At 39.1% G+C, this 11,640-nt stretch overlaps 1 long non-coding RNA gene across 1 annotated transcript; it reads left to right on the top strand.

Annotated features, from left to right (window-relative positions):
• The first annotated feature begins 92 nt into the window (after positions 1–92).
• On the top strand, positions 93–1,724 carry LOC123985881. The gene is made up of 3 exons (XR_006828767.1): positions 93–166; positions 251–373; positions 717–1,724. It is a non-coding gene; the product is annotated as an uncharacterized LOC123985881 (long non-coding RNA).
• Positions 1,725–11,640: the final 9,916 nt, after the last annotated feature.

The following is an 11,640-nucleotide window of genomic DNA, read 5'->3' as shown; positions in this document are numbered from 1 at the left end:
GTGTACATTACTGAGAAATAAAATGAACTTTTTTGATTTTTGGAAAATGGCTGCAATGAAACAGAGTGAAAAATTTAAAGGGGTCTGAATACTTTCCGTACCCACTGTATATGGAAAGCAACCACACACATTTCGGCCGCTGTTTGTTCCTGGGCTTTTGGAAAAGGTCAGTATTATATCAAAGCTGATCGTCTCAATACATTTCAATAACTTAAGATATTGTGTGTTTTATTTTTTCCTTATTCTTAAGATGCTGAATTTCTGATGGGAGCCATGTCTCCAACCTTCAGTGTGTTGGGCTCACTGAAACGCCAGAGGGAATCAAAGATTGTGAACTTCTTGAGAGATTTCATCCAGAGCATTGAAAATGAAGGTGATAATTTAACTGAAATTTTTAAAAACCTATTTTTGTCTTTTTTATTTAAAAAACTTTCTTTTCAGTCCAATTATGATATACATTAAATCTGTCTGTATTCTCCCCTCATTGACAACTTTGTATTACTCTTACTGTAATAGAAGATAACATTTTTAATGTTGTGGGCCATTAAAAGTTATGTCTTGAGAATGAAATATGAAGCAGTAATGCCTAATTAGGTTGTCATCCTGATAATATCCAGATACTTTAAAAAAAAACAAACAAAAGCAATCTTATGAACATTGCTTGGGTGAAGCTATACATTTCCGTGTATTCATTTTTAATTGCCAACTTGTTTCAGAGGAGGAAAAGTGCATCATGATAGAGAGGGAGACCACGAAGGCCATGAAGAAAACGGTGTGATGTTGAAGATGGACATGGGAGAGAGATGGAGAAGAGATGGAGAAACGCAAGATCACTGTTGGTTGCATCCTTCAATGGCTTACTGGACAGGCACATGTTCTCATCACCTCAACAGAGCGGGAGAGATTCAGGATACAAATAGAATTTGACCGCGATTGCGAAGTGCGCTATGGTACACACACCATATACTTAGTAGTCTTATACCGGTACCAGTACCAGTAGTCAAGTGCTTTCCTCTTACAGCTTTTATTACAGTTAATTGGGCAGTTTTCAATAAAGCAGTCCTGCCTTTAGCGTAACATTAAATTGGCATAATGTCAATGTTCAATATGTGAAGACTGTTACTGAACTATTGAAAGTGTTGAGCAATTAATAAGAACATTAAATCTCCAATATTACAATTTTTTTTTAATGTAGAAAATGGTAAATCATAAAGAACCTGTTTTCTGAGAATTTGAGCTATTTGTGCTTTACTCTAGTATTTCCTTTTTAAGAAACTACGTCTTTAAACTCCACTGCATGGTAGACTAAACATGTAAAAACCACATGTTAAATGCAGGACTTTTTATATACTTGTAGAGTATAATCAGTGTGGTATTGGTACTTCTATGTAAGTAACTGTTCTGAATACTTCCACCACTGGCTGGCACTATATAATTCATAATATAATTCATGTCTATTTTCAAAATGAGAACAATGTTACTATCCAGGAAAAAAACACCATAGCAAAGTCTCATTGGCAGGTACATGAAAGTAATATAAAAATATGATACTTTTCATCTTCACTGTATGCTTGAGGATGGAAACAAGTGTTTTCTTTGCCTGAAGGCTGATCTTCATTACTACAGTTAGATACAGGACAAGACCTTTTCCAACCGCTCATGCGGACAAGTAATTGCATATGCATATTACTATATTAGTTTGAATGTAAACTATAGATCTTAGTGCATCGCAGTACAGACCAAGAGTGTTTAATACATTAATGTAAATATGTATGGATTGTCAGTAAAAACTGACATGAGAATTGATGTTGTCCTTCCTTTTACTGCACCAGTACAAATTCTAACCTGGTTAAATGCTGCTGCTGTTGTATCGGAATACCGTTATCCAACAAAAGACGATGCAAACTACGCTCTGTAAAGTTACCCCTCCAAATGCTTCCTGAGAAATGGCCATAGAAACGCCTCACGCAAGAACTATTTCATTTCACTAGTGTTGTTTACATTTACTAAAATTATTAGGGAAATGGGAATTAATTAGTAGCCCACCGTTAACAGATAAGCTAATGTTAGCTAACGCCAACTTGACTTGCACGGAGCCCGGGAAGAGACATTGGGATCCCGGGTGTAGTACCAATGTGTGTAGCTTCCAATATTCAATTGCAAAGTAACTGTACAAAATGTAACTAAGTGGCAATGTCAATGGTGAAACCGCACTATTTAATTTGAACTACCAAGAACTGAGTATTTTTTGGCGTTGAGCCTAACGTTAAAACCCAATTCTGAAGGCTTGGAGGCATAACCACCATTCTGTTCACTACACAATTCGGCAGTAGATGGTGACATTGCAGATATTTATTTTAAAGTAAATCTTCCAGATTGCCCATGTAAATACATTGTACCGGAAATCCAGCATTACAGCTCTTTTTCTGACCAGAGGATAGAATGCTTATTGTGGTAACGTTAAAGCTAGCCTACTTGGAAAGATTTTTAACAAGTTACTATTCAAAGAAGCATCTTAAAGTCTTAAATTTGGCTCATAATCCCTCAAAATGATGGATTTTTAAATGATTTATTATTTAAATATATGTAAGAATGACATTTATAGTAATGTGTTTTTTAATTAATTGAATTAAAAAACACACTTTTAGACTTAATTTCTCACCTGATCTGAATGCTGATCTTTTAAAGTAGTCAATAAATGTCTTGAGGTGTGCCATTTATTTCAAGTGTACTTGTGCACACATATTGTTCTCCACAGCATATTCTGAGATGTCAGATCCTGTAGCAACTCCTGTCAAAAATTTAACTTGCGCTCATTCGAACCCCACTTGACCTGGATTTCATGGAGTTTGTATGTCGCCAGGAACTCTACCTCTTGCAAGCCCTCTCAAGACATGTGGACATACCACAAGGAATAATCCAAGCTCTTCAGGAGTTTTTTGGACTTATCAGACAACATTTAGATTCACCAGCCCTAGACACAGCAGTGGGATCAATAACTGGTCTGAGAGGAGGATTGAGTTGCAGACAAACCTCTCAGTACCTTGCATTGCAAAACTGCTTAGTGTTTCAATCAGCACATTCTTTTGGAGGATGATGGCTTATCTGTTTCAGAACTCTACAGTTCCATCAGTGATGAGGAGTTGGATAATGTGGTGATAAGAATGAGATGCTGGATACCGGATGGTAAGAGGAAGGTTGCTATCTATGGGTATTCATGTGCAATGGGCAAGAATGGCAGACTCGATGCACAGAGTGGATTCAATTGGCATCCTTTCCAGATTGGCCAGGCTGGGCTGTGTTGTGAGAAGAACGTATTCTGTTTGAGGGCCCCTCTCACTTGTGCATACTGACACAAATAACAAATTGATAAGGTAGTATTTTTAAAGATTTTATTATAGATTAAAAAATGTTCTCTTTTTAGGTTCATCCAGCAAGGCAAGGCATTTGCAGCCTGTGGCATGCGAGCAGCACTTTGCACAGAAGTTGAGAGGCGCTTCACTTAATGTCCTCTACATTTGATTATTTTTATTTAAATAATGTATGAATGAAAAATAAATAAAATAATAATAAATTTAGAAAATGAGGCTACATGTTTACACAATTTATTTAGTGTTTTAAAGTACATTTCAAACATTTTCCCAGATTTTTCTTTTCATATCTTAAATATTGTACATGTTTATACAATTTAGATAAAAATAATGATGCAAAAGGGAAGTGCTTTTAATTGCCATACCTAGTGCTGCTCAACTGGCACAGACTGCCTCTGTGGAGTGGACAGGTATTCAAGAAAGGTTAAGACTGCATTTTGCTTCAGTGGACACACAACCTTGTATTTTTAGGATGACGTTGCTGCCTGATATCACAAGACAGGGACCAATTCTCTATTCTTCATTTATGGAATTTGGTCTAAATGGAGCCAGTTTGTGGAAGAACAAGCAAGTATGCTAGTGAAAGTAGACATTGTAATCTTAAAATGGGTTTTTATCTTAATTAAAACGTTTGCCTATATCTCTTATTTATATGGCAAAAACAGAAATAAAATAGAATCGCCCTTAGTAGGGACAAGATCCTGTTTCCCAGTGGAATTGTAGGGATAATAGAGCTTTTGGTTAATGACTTTTATGATGCTTTCAGTCTACAAATTGCTCTCGGTGGGCAAGGCTGGGCTGCACTTGTAGTGCGAGTCAGTAATGGCCATGCTTGCTTATATTCCACCAGGAACTCAATATCCACTTTGTAATTCATTTATGTTTTATGACTTTAATAGAAGGTTACCTACAGCTATTGTTTGAAAAAATTCAGTTTTTCTGCAGGTAATGTACTTGAACGCGTCGACCAACAACCATGCATCAACCGCTTATGGCTTCTTCCTAGAGGCAACTCAAAGACACGGAGTGCCTTCAAGGTAAATTCATAGAAGAAAACCAAAAAAAACAAGTCGATTTTTGGAAAAAACATTTTTCTGTTTTAAAACCAAAACGGAAAAACAAAGCAGCTGTTTGTTCTATCTATGACCGGTGTTGAATTCCTACTGGAATTCACACTAACTGTGGTACACGTTCGCCTGTTGTTTCAACAGCTATGGTCTGCCTCACACTCACAAAAAATATAGGCTATTTCTTTTCAAGTCGCATTGCATCTCATAGTGACTGTGGTGAATATGATTGTAGAAGTGAGCACTAAATAATAGCCACATATGAAAAAAGACATTAAGAAAATGTAGGCAACTTTTGCAAGTGCGTCAAGCTGGGTTCGAACCCACCCGACCAGAGTGAATGATCACTGACCGTCCACAGCACGCCAGGTCGCTCCCCTGCGACCTCCTCTCCCTCGCCCTGTACACTCCTGCACCCCGCTCCCTCTCCGTTAGACCTACTATGGGTTGTGTTGCCAGTGAAGCCAGCGCACTGCAGACGGTGGGTGGTCATTCACTTTGGCTGGATGAAGTCAGACGCTCCAGATTTGTCACATTCTGTCTGTCGGCTATGTTTAGTTTAGCTCTCTGTGGGTTTTTGATATTTTGATCAGTTCGGTATCTGTCTTATAGTATGTTGGGTTTTGGGTTTCACTCATGTCTGTCTGTGTCTGTCACTCATGTCTGTCTTCTTGGTGTCTTAGTTCCCAGTTCAGTGTTTTACTTCTTAGTCCTGTACCTTAGTTCATGTCTACTCCTGGTCTGTGTATTTCTGTATTGCTTTTCCCATGTCTAAATCTAAAAACAATCTAAAAACAATCAATTTTGTCAATTTCAGAGTCAGAGGTGACCAAGGAGTGGAAAATGTACAGATTGCGAGATTGCGAGATTGCGTAAGGGTAATGGGGATAAACTACAAGCTGTTATTTCCCTTAACAATATATTGACATCCAAAGGATTGAGCGCCGGTGGCGAGATGTCCCAGTCATAGTTGCCAAAAAGTACTATGAGTTGCTACACTCCTTGGAGACGGATGGACTGCTGGACATCTCATCAACAGAGGATCTGTTCTGTAAGCACTACATTATTCTTCCCAGACTTCAGACAGAGCAGATGTGGCAGATTGGACTGATGAACGCAAATGTTGACGACGACGGAGTATTAGGGCCACATTGAAGAGAAGAAAATAAATGAGATTATGAGAATAAAGTTGTAATATTATGAGAATAAAGTCGTAATATTATGAGAATAAAGTCGTAATATTGTGAAAATGAAACAGTAAAATCGTGAAAATATTTTAGGAAAATATAAGCCATAAACCAGCGACCAACAAAACGGGCGAGAGGACAGCAACCTGAGCCTGCTTCTGATTACTGCTTGTCGTGCCATGCCACACACATCAGTCAACAGGTAACTTTACTTAATTATATTATTGTTAAAGGTTTGAGAAATGCGGTTTTGCATGGTTAGCAAACACTAGCTTTACAGTTTAGTTACTCGTTATTTAACGCTACTTTCAAAGACGTGATCTAAGTTATGCTAATTTTGATGTAGGCTAATTTAGCCTACATAAAGTCGTAGTAGCTTATTAATTATTTATTCACTATTCTCTATTTCAGTGCTGTTCATACTATGTCATATTGTGTATATACTGTTTACCAATACACCTACCTCAGGTCATAGGTCTTATTTATTGCACTGCACCTGCACTATGTTCCGTCACACTGTGTACAGATATGTGTACCTGTATATCATATCCACCTTCAACATGTACATAATGAGAATAGTTTACTCTTGCATCCTTTGCACTCTGATTACTGCACTATTTGTCAATATGTCTATATTGTTTTGTTCATAGTGTGTATGTTAGTGTTCTCTATACTGCAGTTTGTGTCTGATTATTTTATTATTGTGTTATGGTATTTTTTTATGAGTAAGCACATCATGAGCAAAGTACAGTCTTGAGTCAAATTCCTCGTATGTGTACCTGGCAATAAAGCTGATTCTGATAAACACCTCATCCACACAATATTTTGTTTAAAGGCTGAAGTCTTTTGCCATGACCCACTTTTACACAGGCTGATCAGCAGTGTGCAGATGTTTAGTTGGTCACTCTGTCATCCTCCCTCAGGCCAGGGAACCTCAGAAGCAGATATTTTCATTAGAAACCAAAGCAAACAGAGGACACTAGAAAAATAGCAAACCAGGTAATAGATAGAGCCCATAAAGCTGGGCTGTTGTCTCGAGTTTTACCTTGTTAGTTAGGCACCTAGTATACAGCTTTGTTTTGAGTATGTTTCTTGGCCAGTGCTATTAGAGTAAAAGGTGCCTGTTTACAGGACAGCAGACTTTCTTGTTCATTCTAACATCAGACTGAATTATATTTCTCCCTAGTCCTGTCTCCAGTGGTTGCAGTAAGTGCCTAGGGCTACATGGCAAAAACTGCTAAAAAAAACGTGCAAAAGAAGAGGACCTACATTGTAATAGGTATGCATTAGGTGAGATATTGGCATGGACTGGCATAAACTAGCAGTATTTTCTAAATCCGTATAACATCTGGGATGTGTCAGGCATACTGTAGGTCTACTGGGAGTAGGTTACCACAGTATCATTTTGTTGATATACTGCAGTGGTTCTTAACCTGGAGGTCAGGACCCCCCAGATGGGTTGCGAGCATGCTGCTATAGTCACAAAAATAGAAAAAAAATAACTAGAAGAACTATAGTTGTGAATGGAATCACTTTGGGTGGACACTGTAAAAATTTTGCCCTGTTTAATCCAGTAGGTGGAGGTGATGCCAACCGCTATAAAACGACAAAGAAGACTCAGGCCCCGATCAGACAGAAAGCTCTTTGCAGGTTCGAAAAACGCAAGGCGCACAGCAATGGCTTTTGGTTGAATTTAGAAAAGAGCAAAGGCTGAGGTTTTTTAATGTTGTTAGGCAACCACTGAATCAGCTGTCCTGTCAGTCTAATCAAAGATTATAGCGCCAGCGATCTGTAGCCTAATCTTTGGTTTGCCGCTAATTAATAACTTTCATATTAGCAGAAACCTGATCACAACTCACAGGTCTGTGTCTTTTGTTTTTAAAAACATCTGCCAAACGCAGAGCGCCAGCTCTGGCACTGTTTTGAGTGTGTGAGGTGTACAAACACGCAGAAGACAGGGAAACTGAGATCCGTGTGGGCACATGAGACTCTCAGAAAGGGGAGACACCGCTGGTAGTAGGCTACCACCAGCTGGTCCAGGAGCTTCGTCTTAATGATGGTCAGTGTAAGGCTTATTTTAGGATGAGTCAGGGACAGTTTGTTGCAGACAATCCAAGCAACTGTAAACTTCCGTTAGCACAACTCCCCGTTTCTCCATTCATTAGATTGGACAATGGGGGAAAAAACCTCGAGTCACATCGGGCACGAGTTGAATTTTTTTCAACTCTGTGCGCACACAGCGCTCATTCAAAAATGCAAGGCACAGCAGGCGTCCAAAACACGAGGCGCGCAGGGCGCATAAACAGCCAGCAGAACTGCCAAAAGAAAACTATTTAAAAGGTGCCTCTCACTGCAAAACACACATTCTGTCTGATCCGTGGAGGTGGGGGGGTCATGAAATATTTTCAACTTCAAAAAGGGGTCGGAGCCTGATATAGTGCCTGCTGATGAAAGGTCAACACTGGAGTTCACAGATGAACCTCACAACTACCTTCAAGGAGTGTTCATTTTCTCTGAAGAAAGCATCACAGAGTCTTCAATAATGGACAGAGAAAACCCTACAAGCTCAAGTCATGTAGCAAGCACATCTGTCAACATAATCAGTGATCCCATCACTTTGTCTTTGGAGAGTACCAACTTTTCTGTTTTAGAGGATGTTTCACAAGTGATAGAAGCAGACACCTCTGACCCTGAGATCATTTTTGGTGTACAGTAGATGATGACTCTCTCAGAGACACACTGATCTATCAAGGTAATGAGTTCCCTCAAAGCCTTCTTCATATGTTGCCTGAGATAACTTTGGTCTTACACCACTCAAACAGCTTCAGTGAAATGATTATGAAATCATTTTCTGACCCCAAGATTATGAACAAAACATTAAAAGTAAGACGTCTACTTCCTGACAACTCAGTAGAAAAGGGTAGTGGTTCTGGTGTAGTCAGAGATGTCTACAGTACCTTCTTGACAGAGTTTTATGAACGTTGCACCCTTGGAACAACTTTGAAAGTGCCTTTTCTCAGGCGTGATTTCAGTGCTGCCACATGGAAAGCAATTGGGAGTATTCTTCTGAAAGGATTTCAAGATTGCCAGTACTTGCCAATCAAGCTAGCCCCACCATTTCTAGAGGAAATGCTTTTGGGGGCAGTGCACAGTGACCTGAAGACAAGCTTTCTTCACTTTGTGAGCTGCCATGAGCAGGATGTTCTCAGGCATGCTTTAGATGATTTTTCCTCTGTAGATGTTGATGACCTTCTAGAAGTGCTTAACAGCTATGAGTGCAGGAAGAGGGTCTCTGCTGCTACTCTGCCAGAAATCTTGGATGAAATATCTCACAAGGAACTTGTACAGAAACCAATGTTTGTCATTGACTGCTGGAGAGAGAGATCACACAGCTCCAGATGCATCTCAGCTAAGTGGAACTGTCCAAAATGTACAGTGACCACAAACCAATGACAAAAAAAGTGGTAGGGATATTGAACTTTCCTACAGGGATGACATCAAAGGAAGCAGAGGTGGCCCAGCACCTGAAAAGATACATTAGGGAACTTAATGAGGAAAAGCTTGGAAGATTTTTGAGGTTCTGCACTGGCTCTGATTTGTTGGTGTCTGGTCTGATCAAGGTGGAGTTTACAGTTCAGACCAATTTCACAAGACGGCCAATTGGACGTACATGTGGGATGCTCTTGCAACTGACAGCTACAATCAATTTCCTGACTTCTTTACTGAGTTCATTTCCATTCTCGAGAGCAACATCTGGATAATGGACATTGTGTAGACAGGAATTGTGATGTCAAATGTTGTTGCTGGATGTTTTCACTGTAAGATACAGTGACACAATTCACACACCTCTGTGCAAACAAACACATGCATTCATTAAACACAGATGCATAATATAACATTCAAACACACACACACCTTCTCGTCTAATAGAAAAGACTGTTCTGAGACACTGTTCAATAGTATCTTGATTACAGAAAAACTGACTGTTCAGTTGTGATGAAATTGTTACATTTATAATGGTTGAACCTGGTCGATTCCATTCGTTGTCATGGATTATAAATGTATTTCAAAGACAATGATTGTGTTTGGGTTATTTGGACATTCCTTGCATAATCGGTTTTATTCTGAATGGCACTTGTTTGTATACTTAACAAGTTAGTGAAAAATGTTTATCAATGTTTGTGTCATTTCTAAATAACAAATGTACAGTTAAGACAAATCATTGACAATTACGCAATATCACACCTCCAGTTAAGATTAAGTTGCTTTCGTTTTCGTTGCTCCAACATTTTATTAGATGAACAATTAATATATTGCGCATATATACTCATTTCAATGGAGGAACTAGATATATAGCATTTTCAAACAGTGCTTGTGTGCACAATATTTGCTCCATATTTATAAAGACAGATCTGCCAAAGAGCTCTTGGTGAGCTCATATTGGACTGTCTTTTCCTGGCAATACAAAAGCACACTTTGTGAAAGGCTATTTAAATATTTTCAAGTATCTCATTTCTTAATAGTGAATATAGTTCCACAGCACTACATGCATTCACAGGAGGGCTCCAACCATTTTCACCTATTAGGAGAACGCAAAGCTCAAAAACAGTCTCATCACAGGGGTACTGCCCTTTTGGGGTGCACTTCTCCTTGCAAACAGCAACCTCTTCAGGCAGAACAGACTGGAGTTTGTCCTCTGCTGCTCCATAGAGTTGTGGCATAGAGAACATGAGAATGGGGAATCCTCCTCGCAAGCCATGGGCAGGCCTTGATCTTATTTTGTGTGTATTCCATGTTCTCACAACCATGTCAAGTTCATCCTGTGTGACAATAAATATCCAATTTAAGTTGCAGTCAACAGAACCACTATCTATCACACTAAAATGCAAAGTGTATATTTGTTACGTCCCCGGCTTGTCTATGGGTGTGGGACGAACAAAAAGATAAATAAACCAGGTGGAAAAACCAAGGAAGGACTCAAAATATGCGTCAAGTTGATGTATTTATTCTTAATAAAAAAATAACAAAGAAAAAGGCGTTTAATCAACGAAAAGCTATCTGTGCCCACACAAGAGACGTTGCGACTTAAATAACGTAAACAAACATAGGATACAACACAATGGACCACACAGTTTCCACGGTCCCCACCGCGCTGGCCACAGCTGCGAGTTCCACCCAGCGTCACACTCTGGGTACAGGTACACATCTGCAGGGGAGAGACAGACACACCCACAGCAACACAGCCAAAACACACACACCTCACGGGTCGGAACAATATTAAAGACCTCTAGACTGATATGAAATGGAAAAGACAGCATACGAATGTCACACTGTTTTTGATGCTTTGTCTGACACCTATGTAAGAGGTTATTTCCACCTGCTGCAGTCCTGAAAAAACATACATAGGCCTACAAGATATAGCCAGATGTCCCACCTGGTGCCAGAGAGCTGCAGAGACCTGGAAGCCTTGTTATTGTCGTGGAAGTCTGTATCTGTTGGCGTGGACAGATGTGGAAAAGCGTTCTCTCTTTCTGTTTACTTTGTTTTAAATATTGTCCATATTTGTATCATAGGTCCATTTAAAAAGAGATATGGTTTATGGTTCACATGTAATAAAATCTATATATATTAGCACTCCCTGTCTTTACTACTTAAAATAATGTGGGCACATCCAAACCATCCAGTGGGTAAGTGCTGAAACAAAGAACAATCTGCACAGAGTAATTATGAATCCCACTAGGTGGTTTTTATTGTGACCTTGCAAACTCTGAGGTCTCAGAGCTGATTGAATGCACATTTGCATTCTATACAATGAAAGCCACACAAGACCTTCTTAGAGGTCGCAATAAATGACACCTCCTACAGGGCTTCAAAACTATTCAGTGTGCAGATAATTCTTTGTTTTTCACAACAGAGTAACTTCTCAGTCAATGTCACATTTGTCTCTTAAAGAAATGTCAAAATAAAACAGTATATAACATCAACCTTTCATTTTTTACTTTCTACTAACATATG

This window comes from Micropterus dolomieu, linkage group LG17 (genome assembly GCF_021292245.1).
Source record: "Micropterus dolomieu isolate WLL.071019.BEF.003 ecotype Adirondacks linkage group LG17, ASM2129224v1, whole genome shotgun sequence".
Taxonomy (NCBI): Eukaryota; Metazoa; Chordata; class Actinopteri; order Centrarchiformes; family Centrarchidae; genus Micropterus; species Micropterus dolomieu.
Note: the sequence above shows the minus strand (reverse complement) of the source record. Positions and strands in the feature narration are given on the sequence as shown.